Below are 13,722 nucleotides of genomic sequence, written 5' to 3'. Positions count from 1 at the left end.
TATATATATATATATATATATATATATATCTGTGTGTGTGTGTTTTGAAGAATATTTCCTTTGATAACAATGCGTACATGACATAGAGAATTACTCTATGTAAAACTTCATGTTAAAATCGCATTGCAATAGGATAGCAATCACACTGCATTCGGATTTAAATCGGATGCTAGGTGTGAAAACTTGGATTGTACTCACATGACATTTGCATTACACTCCTGGGACTCTCCGCCATGAGAATCAGACAAATTTTTTGTAAGTTTAGTGTGACTCCAGCCTAATATGCATATTCACTTAGCAAGCACACTATGTGAACCATGCATGAGCTGCAAGTGCTCTAGTCTACTCATGTACTTGTTTGTGCTATCACTTGATGTTTTTCAAAACAGCCCCTTTACATTAGCCACCTTTCTCAGACCACATAAGCAGGTTACAATACAACCTAGAGATGGTAGGATCTTTTTAAATTTGAATTTGCTGTATCTTCTAAAAAAATTCTATTTGCGTAAGTTTACATGAATTTCAATACTGAAAAGCTTGTAATTGTCCATAAAATAAACATGGGGGAGAAGCGAGAGATAGTCCTGCTGACAATAGGAGATTACATTCTACTGGAAAGAGAGAGAGAGAGAGAGAAAGCGAGAGAGAAAAAGAGAAAGAGAAAGAACCCCATTGGCCATAAGAGCTTGCACTCTACAGGAGAGAGGGAGAGGACCCCACTCACCATGAGCTGTCACGCTATAGAAGATAGAAAGAGAGATGACGCCACCCACCATAAAAGCTTGCACCCTACATGAAAGAGAGAGAGAACTCTGCTGACCATAAGAGATTACACTCTACAGGAGAGAGAGGAGCCCACTGATCACAAGATCTTACACTCCACAGAATATAGGGAGGACCTCACTCACCATAACAGCTCACACTCTACAGAAGAGACAGAGAGGACCCCACTAAACATAAAACCTTACACTCCACAGGGATAGCAAGAGAGGACCCCACTGATCATAAGAGCTTATAGTCTACAGGAAAGAGAGAGAACTCCACTAACCATAAGAGCTTACACTCTACAGAAGTAAAAGAGTTTCCTAGTGACTATGGATATGGAAAATGACTCTGCCGTACAAACTGTGCTTTGCTGGGAAATGCTGATCTGTGATGGCCCAGGTACTGACCACCACTGTAAAAGGTATGATAAAATCTGTAACATGTCACAGGTGCTGGGCATTATGGGAAAGCACACGCAAGATGACTTTTGCATGTTCTATGATGCTTCAGCAGTGTGGGAAATGGTGTAGAGCAAGTTTTTTTTAATCTTTTTGCAAACTTCAAATCAAATCTTAAAACGTTTGAATCCTTGTAAAACCGCAGATTTCAGGAAATTCAACTTGAACTCGATTCACCGCAGATCGATCCAGTAACTTCTAATGGCAACAATAGATTCTTGTCATGGTCAATTTAACTCAGCAGGTAACCACTGGATCAAGTAGCATAATCTGCCTGTGTGTAGTATGCCATCACATTGAAAATGTCTATATTGAAGGCAAATAAGAATAAATGTTCTTATTTATGTAAAATTTAAATTCCTTAATATTTCCCTTTACACAGCATTTATATTATTTCAGTGTACATGTCAACTCTTTTATTTGCCACTTAGTATTTTATTCACATTTTACTTTATGTTCACTTGGACTAAAATACTACAAACCCTGAATGAGCACTTTGTAGGTTGCATTTCAATATGGATCTATTATCTCTCAGCTTTATATGGCATTTCCTTTGAAAATGTTTCATACTGACATCTAATACAGTTACATTGTGATGGATTTAAAACAAGAATTTGCAAAATGCATGCATCAAAAATGTTTTCAATTGAAAGTAAATTTAATATCGATTCTTTAGGACCTTGACAAAATAGCAATCATTCATCCACTGGATCTATAATGTAGCATCTATTTTCTACCCAATTTATACCCACTTTATAAAAGACATTCTTTAGTCGGTCTTTTTTTTAATGTAACATGTAACATGTCTGCAAGGTCTGTGTGAGTGCAGCTCATGCTGTAGTGTGTCCTGCAGCCACCTCTGGTTGTAGGCCGCTCAGCGTACGTCACTGCCTCATACATATTTATTTTTGTTTTATTGCTGCTCATTTTTTATTAAATCTCCTATTAGTGAGCATACATCCGTATCCATCTACATTGGTTGCAAACACTATAGGAGTAGACAGCGGAGTCTTTCTGCAGCCTTTCAGTGCTAGTGCCCAGTTCTCTGCACTGTTCATGGCTGTCTGTGAGGTCTCTGTGTGTTCTGCAGCCACCTCTGGTTGTAGTCCGCTCAGCGTGTGTCACTGCCTCATACATAGTCCTTTTTTTGTTTTATTGCAGCTCATTTATAGGAGTAGATAGAGGAGCCTTTTGTCTGGCTTGTGCCCTGCAGCCGCAGCCAGATTAGTATTAGCCTGTTTTTTGGAGCCTCATCTATTGCATTGTAGGTTACCTTCCTGCATTGTAATAGCTCCAAAAAGTTTGTGATACTATCGCTTTCACATCTTTGGTCACATCCTTTTCATTTTTTAAAAAAAAAACCACGTAAATAAAGTTCACTAAACACTCCAATTGACAGTTGTGTAGGCCACATTAGCTCATATTAAAGTGTAGTCCACACACTTTACAAAATTAGTGTTTCTTATACCTGTTAGCAGCTGTTCAGGAATAAGCACACTAAGCCCCCCTTTGTACTTTTCTGCCTATCTTTATCAATCTACCAAGATGAAGAAGGCAGGGAGTAAGGCACGTGGTTGTGGGCGTGGAGTTTCAGCAGGGAGAGGACGTGGGGATTCTGTGCCTGCTGCGGGCACCAGTGATTCAGCATCCCCCAGTTTTACCAGGCAACAGTCCTTTATGCGCAGCTTTGTAGGACCTTGCCGTACCCCACTGCTGCGGGACGAACAAATTGAAGCCATTGTCGGATGGATGGCAGCTAACGCATCGACTGCAATTACTTCCACATCCTCTCAGGGCCAGAGCACTGAAGAGCAACCATCTGTCTCTTCACCACCTGCCAAATTGCCCAGGCAGTCAGAGAACCCTGGACAGGAGCCATCTCTACTTCTGTTCTCTGAATCTCTTGGCTTGGAAACAGGGGGCCAGCAAAGCAGCATTCTAGAATGTGAAGAAGAGGGAGTATGCAGTGATGCGCAACTGCTTTGTCCCTCTGAATCTGAAGAGGCGCGTGGGAAGGCACACGCAAGATGACTTTTGCATGTTCTATGATGCTTCAGCAGTATGGGAAATGGTGTAGAGCAAGTTTTTTTTAATCTTTTTGCAAACTTCAAATCAAATCTTAAAACGTTCGAATCCTTGTAAAACCGCAGATTTCAGGAAATTCAACTTGAACTCGATTCACCGCAGATCGATCCAGTAACTTCTAATGGCAACAATAGATTCTTGTCATGGTCAATTTAACTCAGCAGGTAACCACTGGATCAAGTAGCATAATCTGCCTGTGTGTAGTATGCCATCACATTGAAAATGTCTATATTGAAGGCAAATAAGAATAAATGTTCTTATTTATGTAAAATTTAAATTCCTTAATATTTCCCTTTACACAGCATTTATATTATTTCAGTGTACATGTCAACTCTTTTATTTGCCACTTAGTATTTTATTCACATTTTACTTTATGTTCACTTGGACTAAAATACTACAAACCCTGAATGAGCACTTTGTAGGTTGCATTTCAATATGGATCTATTATCTCTCAGCTTTATATGGCATTTCCTTTGAAAATGTTTCATACTGACATCTAATACAGTTACATTGTGATGGATTTAAAACAAGAATTTGCAAAATGCATGCATCAAAAATGTTTTCAATTGAAAGTAAATTTAATATCGATTCTTTAGGACCTTGACAAAATAGCAATCATTCATCCACTGGATCTATAATGTAGCATCTATTTTCTACCCAATTTATACCCACTTTATAAAAGACATTCTTTAGTCGGTCTTTTTTTTAATGTAACATGTAACATGTCTGCAAGGTCTGTGTGAGTGCAGCTCATGCTGTAGTGTGTCCTGCAGCCACCTCTGGTTGTAGGCCGCTCAGCGTACGTCACTGCCTCATACATATTTATTTTTGTTTTATTGCTGCTCATTTTTTATTAAATCTCCTATTAGTGAGCATACATCCGTATCCATCTACATTGGTTGCAAACACTATAGGAGTAGACAGCGGAGTCTTTCTGCAGCCTTTCAGTGCTAGTGCCCAGTTCTCTGCACTGTTCATGGCTGTCTGTGAGGTCTCTGTGTGTTCTGCAGCCACCTCTGGTTGTAGTCCGCTCAGCGTGTGTCACTGCCTCATACATAGTCCTTTTTTTGTTTTATTGCAGCTCATTTATAGGAGTAGATAGAGGAGCCTTTTGTCTGGCTTGTGCCCTGCAGCCGCAGCCAGATTAGTATTAGCCTGTTTTTTGGAGCCTCATCTATTGCATTGTAGGTTACCTTCCTGCATTGTAATAGCTCCAAAAAGTTTGTGATACTATCGCTTTCACATCTTTGGTCACATCCTTTTCGTTTTTTTTAAAAAAAAACCACGTAAATAAAGTTCACTAAACACTCCAATTGACAGTTGTGTAGGCCACATTAGCTCATATTAAAGTGTAGTCCACACACTTTACAAAATTAGTGTTTCTTATACCTGTTAGCAGCTGTTCAGGAATAAGCACACTAAGCCCCTCTTTGTACTTTTCTGCCTATCTTTATCAATCTACCAAGATGAAGAAGGCAGGGAGTAAGGCACGTGGTTGTGGGCGTGGAGTTTCAGCAGGGAGAGGACGTGGGGATTCTGTGCCTGCTGCGGGCACCAGTGATTCAGCATCCCCCAGTTTTACCAGGCAACAGTCCTTTATGCGCAGCTTTGTAGGACCTTGCCGTACCCCACTGCTGCGGGACGAACAAATTGAAGCCGTTGTCGGATGGATGGCAGCTAACGCATCGACTGCAATTACTTCCACATCCTCTCAGGGCCAGAGCACTGAAGAGCAACCATCTGTCTCTTCACCACCTGCCAAATTGCCCAGGCAGTCAGAGAACCCTGGACAGGAGCCATCTCTACTTCTGTTCTCTGAATCTCTTGGCTTGGAAACAGGGGGCCAGCAAAGCAGCATTCTAGAATGTGAAGAAGAGGGAGTATGCAGTGATGCGCAACTGCTTTGTCCCTCTGAATCTGAAGAGGCGGGTGGGCCAGTGCCTATGATCAGCACACCTCAGTACGCATCAGATGATGAGACTCAGGTGCCACTTTCTGGTGCATACTGTGCTGGCGAGACTACCCAGGAGAAGCAGGTGTTTGAAGAGAGGAATGTAGATGATGAGGTCCTTGACCCATCATGGCGTGAGGAACAAGAAGGTGGTGGGAGCAGCTCTGAGGAAGAGATTCCCCGAACGGCCAAAACAGGAGGGAGAGGGAGGGGCAGACTTGGTTGCCTGTAGCCTCCACTTCGGCACCCGTTAGGAGCATTCCTCTTCCAAAACCCAAAACGGGCGCTCCCAGGACTTGCAGTGCGTGGTCCTTTTTTGACACAGCTGCAAATGAAATTTGCTTTGTCAAATGCAAGCTGTGTAATCATAAAGTCAAAAGAGGGAAAAGTGTCAGCAACCTCAATACCACAAATATGTGAAAACATGTGCGGACCAAGCACGTGGTGGAGTTACAAAGACACACTGAAGACGTAGGCCAACCTACAGCACCACCTACCACCTCTTCAGCTCGTGTTGTAGCCTCTTCCTCCAGCTCACACACAGCTGGTTCGGCTTCCTCACAGGATCGCCAAGGAAGAACCTCTGGCACTGTTGTCCAGAGACCCAGTGACATTCCACCCACAGCACTACGCTCCCTGTCATCCTCACACTCCCAGGCCACTCTACAGCCATCGGTAGCACAGGCATGGGAGAAAAGGCAGCCATCCCCGAGCACAGGCCCTGAATGCTGGCATTGCAAAACTACTGGCCCTTGAAATGCTCTCATTCAGGCTGGTGGAGACTGACACCTTCCGTAACTTCATGGCATTGGCAGTCCCACAATACTCCATGCCCAGCAGCTTTTATTTCAGCAGGCGAGCCGACCCTGCCCTGCAAAAGCATGTGGAGGGAAAAATTAAACATGCGCTACTAAATGCCGTCAGTAGCAAGGTCCACCTGACCACCGATGCGTGGACCAGTAACCATGGACAGGGACGATACCTTTCCCTCACTGCCCATTGGGTTAATGTTGTGGAGCCGGGTACAGATCTTGAGAGTGGCGCTGTACGTGTTCTGCCAACTCCAAGGATTGCAGGAATCCAGGCTGTACACATTGACTCCTCCTCATACTCAAGTTCCTCAGAATCAGCGCTGCAGGAGCCGTCACGGTCTACCTCCACTTGGACCCATGAACGCTTACCCGATATGAGCACAGCCGTGGCCAAACGTCAACAGGCCGTACTGAAATTAATTTCTTTAGGGAATCGAAGCCACACAGTGCAGGAGCTCTGGAATGCCATCAAGCAGGAGAGCGACGTGTGGTTTGTGCCAGCGAATGTCCAGCCAGGCTTGGTAGTGTGTGACAATGGCCAAAATCTGGTGGCAGCTCTGGGCCTAGGCAACCTCACTCACATCCCATGTCTGGCACATGTGCTCAACTTGATCATGCAGAGCTTTCTGAGGGACTATCCGGATCTTGATGCACTGCTGCACAAGGTCCGCATAGAGTGCGCTCACTTGTGGCGTTCCAGCATGGCAAGATCGCGCATTGCAGCTCTGCAGCGCCGATTCCGCCTTCTGGAACATCGCATCATATGTGACCTACCCACCAGGTGGAATTCAATGTTACATATGTTGGAGCGGTTGTGTGAGCAGCAGGCAGCAGTAATGGAGTACCAGCTGCATCAGGCGCAAACAAGTCGCACTGTGCGCCGGTCACACTTCAGCAACACTGAGTGGGCCTCTATGACGGACACCTGCCACGTTTTGCCTGCCTTCGATGATTCCACGTGGATGGTGAGTGCAGATGATGCACTAGTCAGCATGACTGTCCCCCTTATCTGCCTGCTTCAAAAACACTGCAAACACAAAGGGAGGAGGTTTTGGAAGAGGTGGAGGATGAGTAGTCACAAATGCCATCTGCTTCTGGACAGTCTGTGCAACGTGGTTCCTCACAAAGGCCTAGACAGGGGACACTTTTGTGAGGAGGAGGATGAGGAGGAGTCAATGGAGGAGGAAGACATCTCTCCAGAGGAGGGAGGTACACAATGCTCTAGTAGTCAGTATGTACAGCGAGGGTGGGGTGATGCAGAGCAGGCAGAGATGACGCCTCAAGCAGGTGACAGCGTTTCTTGGGCAGTTGGGAGTCTGCAGCACATGGTTGATTTCATGCTGCAGTGCCTGAGAAACGACCGCCTCATCGCCCACATTCTCAACACGGCTGATTATTGGGTGTACACCCTCCTAGATCCTCACTACCGGGACAACTTACAAAGCCTAATAACACCGTTGAACCGGGAGCGTAAAATGCGGGAGTACCAAGACACACTGGTGCATTCCATCATGTTCTCCATTCCACCTGAGAGCAGTGCTGCTAGTGCTTTACAAAGCAGCTCTGTGCGTCGAGGCAGTGGAGGAAGCTCTGCACAAAGAGGGAGCAGAGGCAGCGCCTCAGCACAAGGCAAGACCAGTATGGCCCAAATGTGGCAAAGTTTTGTGTGCCCGCCACAAATGTCTACACCATCACAGACGGCTCCAGTCAGCAGGAGGCAACGTTTCCGTCAGATGGTGACAGACTACATGTCTTGCCCTATCAGTGTACTCCAAAACGGCTATTCCCCCTTCAAGTTTTGGGTCTCTAAGCTGGATACATGGCCACATGTGCTTTCTTGCCCTGCTGCTAGTGTATTATCGGAATGCGTCTTTAGTGCCGCAGGTGATGTACTAACAGACCATCGCACGCGATTATCCTCCGATAACTTTGACCGACTTACTTTTCTGAAATTGAACAAGGCCTGGATCTCGCCGGAATTTGCCAGTCCTCTTCCAGAATAAATAATTGGTTGGCAACAGTATCCAGGTCTCCTGTTGTGTTGTTTCTACCACCTGAACTGTAATCCCTGGGCACCAACACGACCAGTTGCTGCTCAGAAGTGCCATCTGCACAGAAAAAAACACTAGCTCCTGTGTTAGTGGGGTTCAGTAATGCCAGCTGCTCCCCTGCTGTGTGTACGGCAATGTCTCCTGCTCCCTCCACATTCAAACTACATCAGATATTAAACATGTTCCAATTAGGCTTCATCCTACTCCTTGATTGACCCTGGGCTCCAACACCGCCAGTTGTTGCTCAGAAGTGCTGTCTGCACTGAGAAAAACACTAGCTCCTGTGTTAGTGGGGTTCAGTAGCGCCAGCTGCTCCCCTGCTGTGTGTCCGGCAATATCTCCTGCTCCCCCCACATTCAAACTACATCAAATATTAAACTTGCTCCAAGTAGGCCTCAGCCTACACCATGATTGATCCTGGGCTCCAACACCGCCAGTTGTTGCTCGGAAGTGCCGTCTGCACAGAAAAAAAAACACTAGCTCTTGTGTTAGTGGGGTTCAGTAACGCCAGCTGCTCCCCTGCTGTGTGTCCGGCAATGGCACCTGCTCCCGCCACATTCGCACTACATCAGATATTAAACTTGTTCCAATTAGGCCTCAGCCTACACCCTGATTGACCCTGGGCTCCAACGCTGCCAGTTGCTGCTCAGAAGTGCCATCTGCACAAAGAAAAACACTAGCTCCTGTGTTAGTGGGGATCAGTAATGTCAGCTGCTCCCCTGCTGTGTGTCCGGCAATATCTCCTGCTCCGTCCACATTCACACAACAACAGATATAAAACTTGCTGCAAGTAGGCCTCAGCCTACTCCATGATTGATCCTGGGCTCCATCACCGCCAGTTGTTGCTCAGAAGTGCCGTCTGCACAGAAAAAAACACTAGCTCCTGTGTTAGTGGGGTTCAGTAACGCCAGCTGCTCCCCTGCTGTGTCCAGCAATTTCTCCTGCTCCCTCCACATTCAAACTACATCAGATATTAAACTAGTAGTGGGAATGTGGACAGAGCAGGAGACATTGCCAGATACACATCAGGGGATCAGCTGACGTTACTGAACCCCAGTAACACAGGAACAAGTGTTGATTGTGCAGACGGCACTTCTGAGCAGCAACTGGCGGTGTTGGAGGCCAGGGTAAATACTAGAGACAGAGTGGAGCTAGACGCCTAATTGGAGCACGTTTAAAATCAGTAGTAGTCTACAACAGATATTAAACTTGATGAAATTAGGCCTCAGCCTACACCCTGATTGACCCTGGGCTCCAACATCGCCAGTTGCTGCTAAGAAGTGCCATCTGCACAGTCAACATGTGCTCCAGTGTTATTGGGGTTCAGAAATGTCATCTCATCCCCAGCTGTGTGTCTGGCAATTTCTCCTGCTCTGTCCACACTCACACAACTACAGATTTTAAACTTGCTCCAATTAGGCCTCTGTCTCCACTCTGTTTGTAGTATTTTCCCTGGGTTCCAGCACCGCCAGCTGTTTCCCGGCATTGTCTTTGATACTAGTACTTCCTCCTGCCCAGCCTGGTCCAAGCACGCCTGCTGTTTCCGGGTAGTGTCAATGTCACTTTGCCACCAATACGATGTCCTGTCGTGTTGCGGTCAGGTTAGCCGAGTCTATGGTGCCTGCAGTTTATGGGCTTCCTATGTGGGCTGCGGGATCTGGCAACAAAGGCTGGTTCCATAGTGCCAATAGGACAAGCACCCCCTGTAGGACTGTGGGTTTCGGGAACTGCGGCCGGCTCGCGGCCTTGCAACTTTGTTTTTCATGGGTACCTTCTGCTACCCATCCGGGTTCCAGTACCATCAGCTGGTTCTCGGCAGTGCCTTTGGCTTAGGTGCCTTCTTCTCGGTATCCGAGTTCCAGCAACGTCTGCTGGTCCTTCGTAGTGCTTTCTAGCACAGGTACCTCCTGCTTAGTAACCAGGTTCCAGCACCGTCAGCTGGTCCTCGGTAGTGCCATTGGCTCTTGTTCCTTCTGCTGCCCCTCCAGGTTCCAACACCGTCAGCTTGTCCTCGGTAGTGCCATTGGCTCTTGTCCCGTCTGCTGCCCCTCCGGGTTCCAGCACCGTCAGCTGGTTCTCGGCAGTGTCTTTGGCACGGGTACTCCCTCCTGTCCAGCCTGGTTCCAGCACGCCTGCTGTTTCCGGGTAGTGTCAACGTCACTTTGCCACCAATACGTTGTCCTGTCGTGTTGCGGTCGGGTTAGCCGAGTCTATGGTGCCTGCAGTTTATGGGCTTCCTATGTGGGCTGCAGGATCTGGCAACAAAGGCTGGTTCCGTAGTGCCAATAGGACAAGCACCCCCTGTAGGACTGTGGGTTTCGGTAACTGCGTCCGGCTCGCGGCCTTGCAACTTTGTTTTTCATGGGTACCTTCTGCTACCCATCCGAGTTCCAGTACCATCAGATGGTTCTCAGCAGTGCCTTTGGCTTAGGTGCCTCCTTCTCGGTATCCGAGTTCCAGCAACGTCTGCTGGTCCTTGGTAGTGCTTTCTAGCACAGGTACCTCCTGCTTAGTAACCAGGTTCCAGCACCGTCAGCTGGTCCTCGGTAGTGCCATTGGCTCTTGTTCCTTCTGCTGCCCATCCGGGTTCCCGCACCATCAGCTGGTCCTCGGTAGTTCCATTGGCTCTTGCAGCTTCTGCTACCCATTCGGGTTCCAGCACCGTCAGCTGGTTCTCGGCAGTGCCTTTGACTTAGGTGCCTCCTCGGTATCCGAGTTCCAGCAACGTCTGCTGGTCCCTGGTAGTGCTTTCTAGCACAGGTACCTCCTGCTTAGTAACCGGGTTCCAGTACCATCAGCTGGTCCTCAGTAGTGCCATTGGCTCTTGTTCCTTCTGCTATCCATCCGGGTTCCAGTACCATCAGCTGGTTCTCAGCAGTTCCTCAGCCTTCTTGTACCTTCTGCTACATTTCCAAGTTCAAGCTTTTGGAATTGGTGTTTGGTTATCACTCTGGATCTCCCTGACGACGACCCTGAAGACGACGACCCTGAAGACCACCCCGAAGAAGATGACGACCACGAAAACGATGACCCTGAAGACGATGACCCGGAAGACCACCCCGAAGACGACCAAAAAGATGACCCTGAAGAAGATGACCAAGAGGACAAAGAACATGAAGACAACCACCAAGATACAGAACAACAAGAGACAGAAGACCAAGAAGCAGAAGAACAAAAAGCAGAAGAACAAAAAGCAGAAGAATATTAAGCATAAGACTAAAAATCAGAGCAAAAGATATTATCTAAATTATAAGCAGAAGAAGACTAAGCAGTTTTCCTCCTCGTGGTGCCCCTGGAAAATGCCTGCTGCTGCAGGCCAAACTGAACGCGGACAAATCCTGTTGTAAATCTTTTGTGACAGGCAGAATGGCTGGTGTAATCTTCAAACTTTTATAGATAACAACTACAGGAATGCCTGTCACAAAAAAGAATATGATGAAGAAGAAGAATAGGAAGAAGATGAAGAAGTAGAATATGAAGAATAATGATAGTTGAATAAGTAGAATATGAAGAATGTAAAAAAAAAGAATAATAGGAAGAAGGTGAAGAAGAAGAAGATGAATAAGGTGAAGAAGAAGTTGATAAAAAAAGATGCTGCTGAGGATCATGAAGGAGAAAGTGTGGGAGAAGTAAAAAAGAAGGTGAAGAGCATGGAAGTAGTGAAACATACATATCTGACAAAATATAAAAAAAGGTTAACATAGTCAATATCTTTGTAACTCCGAACATCTTAAAAAAAAAATTAATTCCTGCTATTCCATTTGATTGGGCTAAACCTCTATGCCTTTAATGTCTCCTTCACCTCCCCCAATACATTCTACATTATTATTAGTTGTTTTTCTTCATGTAGAATTAACCTACAAGGAAAGAAAGGGTTTATTTTTATTCCGATATTTCTGTCCCATTGACTTGCATTGGTTTCCGGTGTCGGAATCGGCAATATCCGATACTTTTTGGGTATCGGTCCCATCCAATCCGATCCAATATTTCACGATATTGGATGGTATCGCTCAACACTTGTTATGGCAGGTTAGGATAGGATATGGGTTGAACTAGATGGACATGTAGTCTTCCTTCAACCTTAATAACTATGTTACTATGTTACTTTCCCTTCTCTGCTTACTGCCCACACAATACTGTGACTTCACTTTATCATCCCTCATATACAATAAAAGTTCCTATAACCTTCGACTCTATAAGGCACTTACCTTTCCCACTTCAGCAGCAGGGTGATGGTGGCATCAGAGTGATTTTGGTGGCAAGTGGCGGACTGAGCAGGGTTACAGATCCAGTAAGGTGACAGCGGCAGAAAGATCACCACCTCAGCTGGAGTGACGACCTCTAATCAGTTATGGATTACTACATTTACACAGGATCAAAACCACAGTGAGAGCATGAATCCAATAGCAGATCCATGTTCAGTCCATGAATCTAACTTCTCTATACTGTGTCCCCACTTCTCCATATTGTGCTCCATGCTCTCATGTCTCCATACTGTCTCTTCACCTCTCCATACTGTTACTTCACTACTCCATACTGTCCCTTCATGCTCCCAATTCTCCATCCTGTTCCCCCTCTTTTCCATATTGTCCCCATGCTCCCACATCAACACTTTGCCCCCAATGCTCCATACAATTCCCTCACACTCCCACTTCTCCATATAGTCCCCACAAGATATCAATTATTGTTCCTTTTCCCCCACTTCTCCATATTATCCCCTACATGCCCTTTCATTTCTTCATATTGTACACTCACTTCTTCCTATGATCCCTCCATGCTCCCATTTCTCTATATTTTCCCTACACTCTATAATTTCTCTATACGGTTCTTCCACCTCCCAATACTGTGCCCCCACTTCTCCATAAGGTAAACCAATCATCCATGCTCCCTCTTCTCCATACTGTCCACCACTTCACCATATGTTCCACCCACCCCCACTCTGCTCACTCCCACAATTTTCCCCAATGCCCCAAAATGTGCACTCACTTTCCTGATATAGCATTGCCAATCTGCAGCATAGTGACCACAATTGCAGAGTGATGAAGTCAGCAGTGTGCTGACCTCATCATGTCACTGCATGTCGGGGTGGAGCCATGGCGAGTGCTCCCCTACCTCATGGCGCTGCAGTGTTGTTCAAATATATTCATATCTGAGAGACGTGAGTACATCTGAATACAGAAAAAAGGGAGCCGGCCGCGGACCCTAAGAGATCCTCTTGCAGGGTGCATGTTTTGTGTAAAAAAACCTCCAAAAAATATTTTTAGGATCAAAGACAAAAAGAAAACCAAGGTAGCAACAAGAATAATGACCCCTAAAACTTCACTTTTAATCAATATTTAAAATCTGGACAATCCCAGTTCATAGGGACTAGGGTAATATTTAAACAGACACCAGACAAAGAATAATAATCGATGCTCCGGGCCACTATACTCGCCCTAATAGGCCCTAGTGTTATGATTGAGTCACCGTAGGAGGCAAAAATAGAAATGCTAGCTAAGTCCAGAAAACCAGAGAAGTTGTCAGCTATCGGATTGCAGACCCCTGAACCTATCAACACAACTAGCAGTAGCCGTGGGGGGCTCCTACGATGCCCTAGGCCC

The sequence above is a fragment of the Dendrobates tinctorius genome, unplaced genomic scaffold (assembly GCF_039654945.1).
Source record: "Dendrobates tinctorius isolate UK_male_01 unplaced genomic scaffold, ASM3965494v1 ptg000060l, whole genome shotgun sequence".
In the NCBI taxonomy this organism is placed as follows: Eukaryota; Metazoa; Chordata; class Amphibia; order Anura; family Dendrobatidae; genus Dendrobates; species Dendrobates tinctorius.
The sequence above is the reverse complement of the archived record's forward strand: the minus strand, read 5'-3'. Positions refer to the sequence as shown.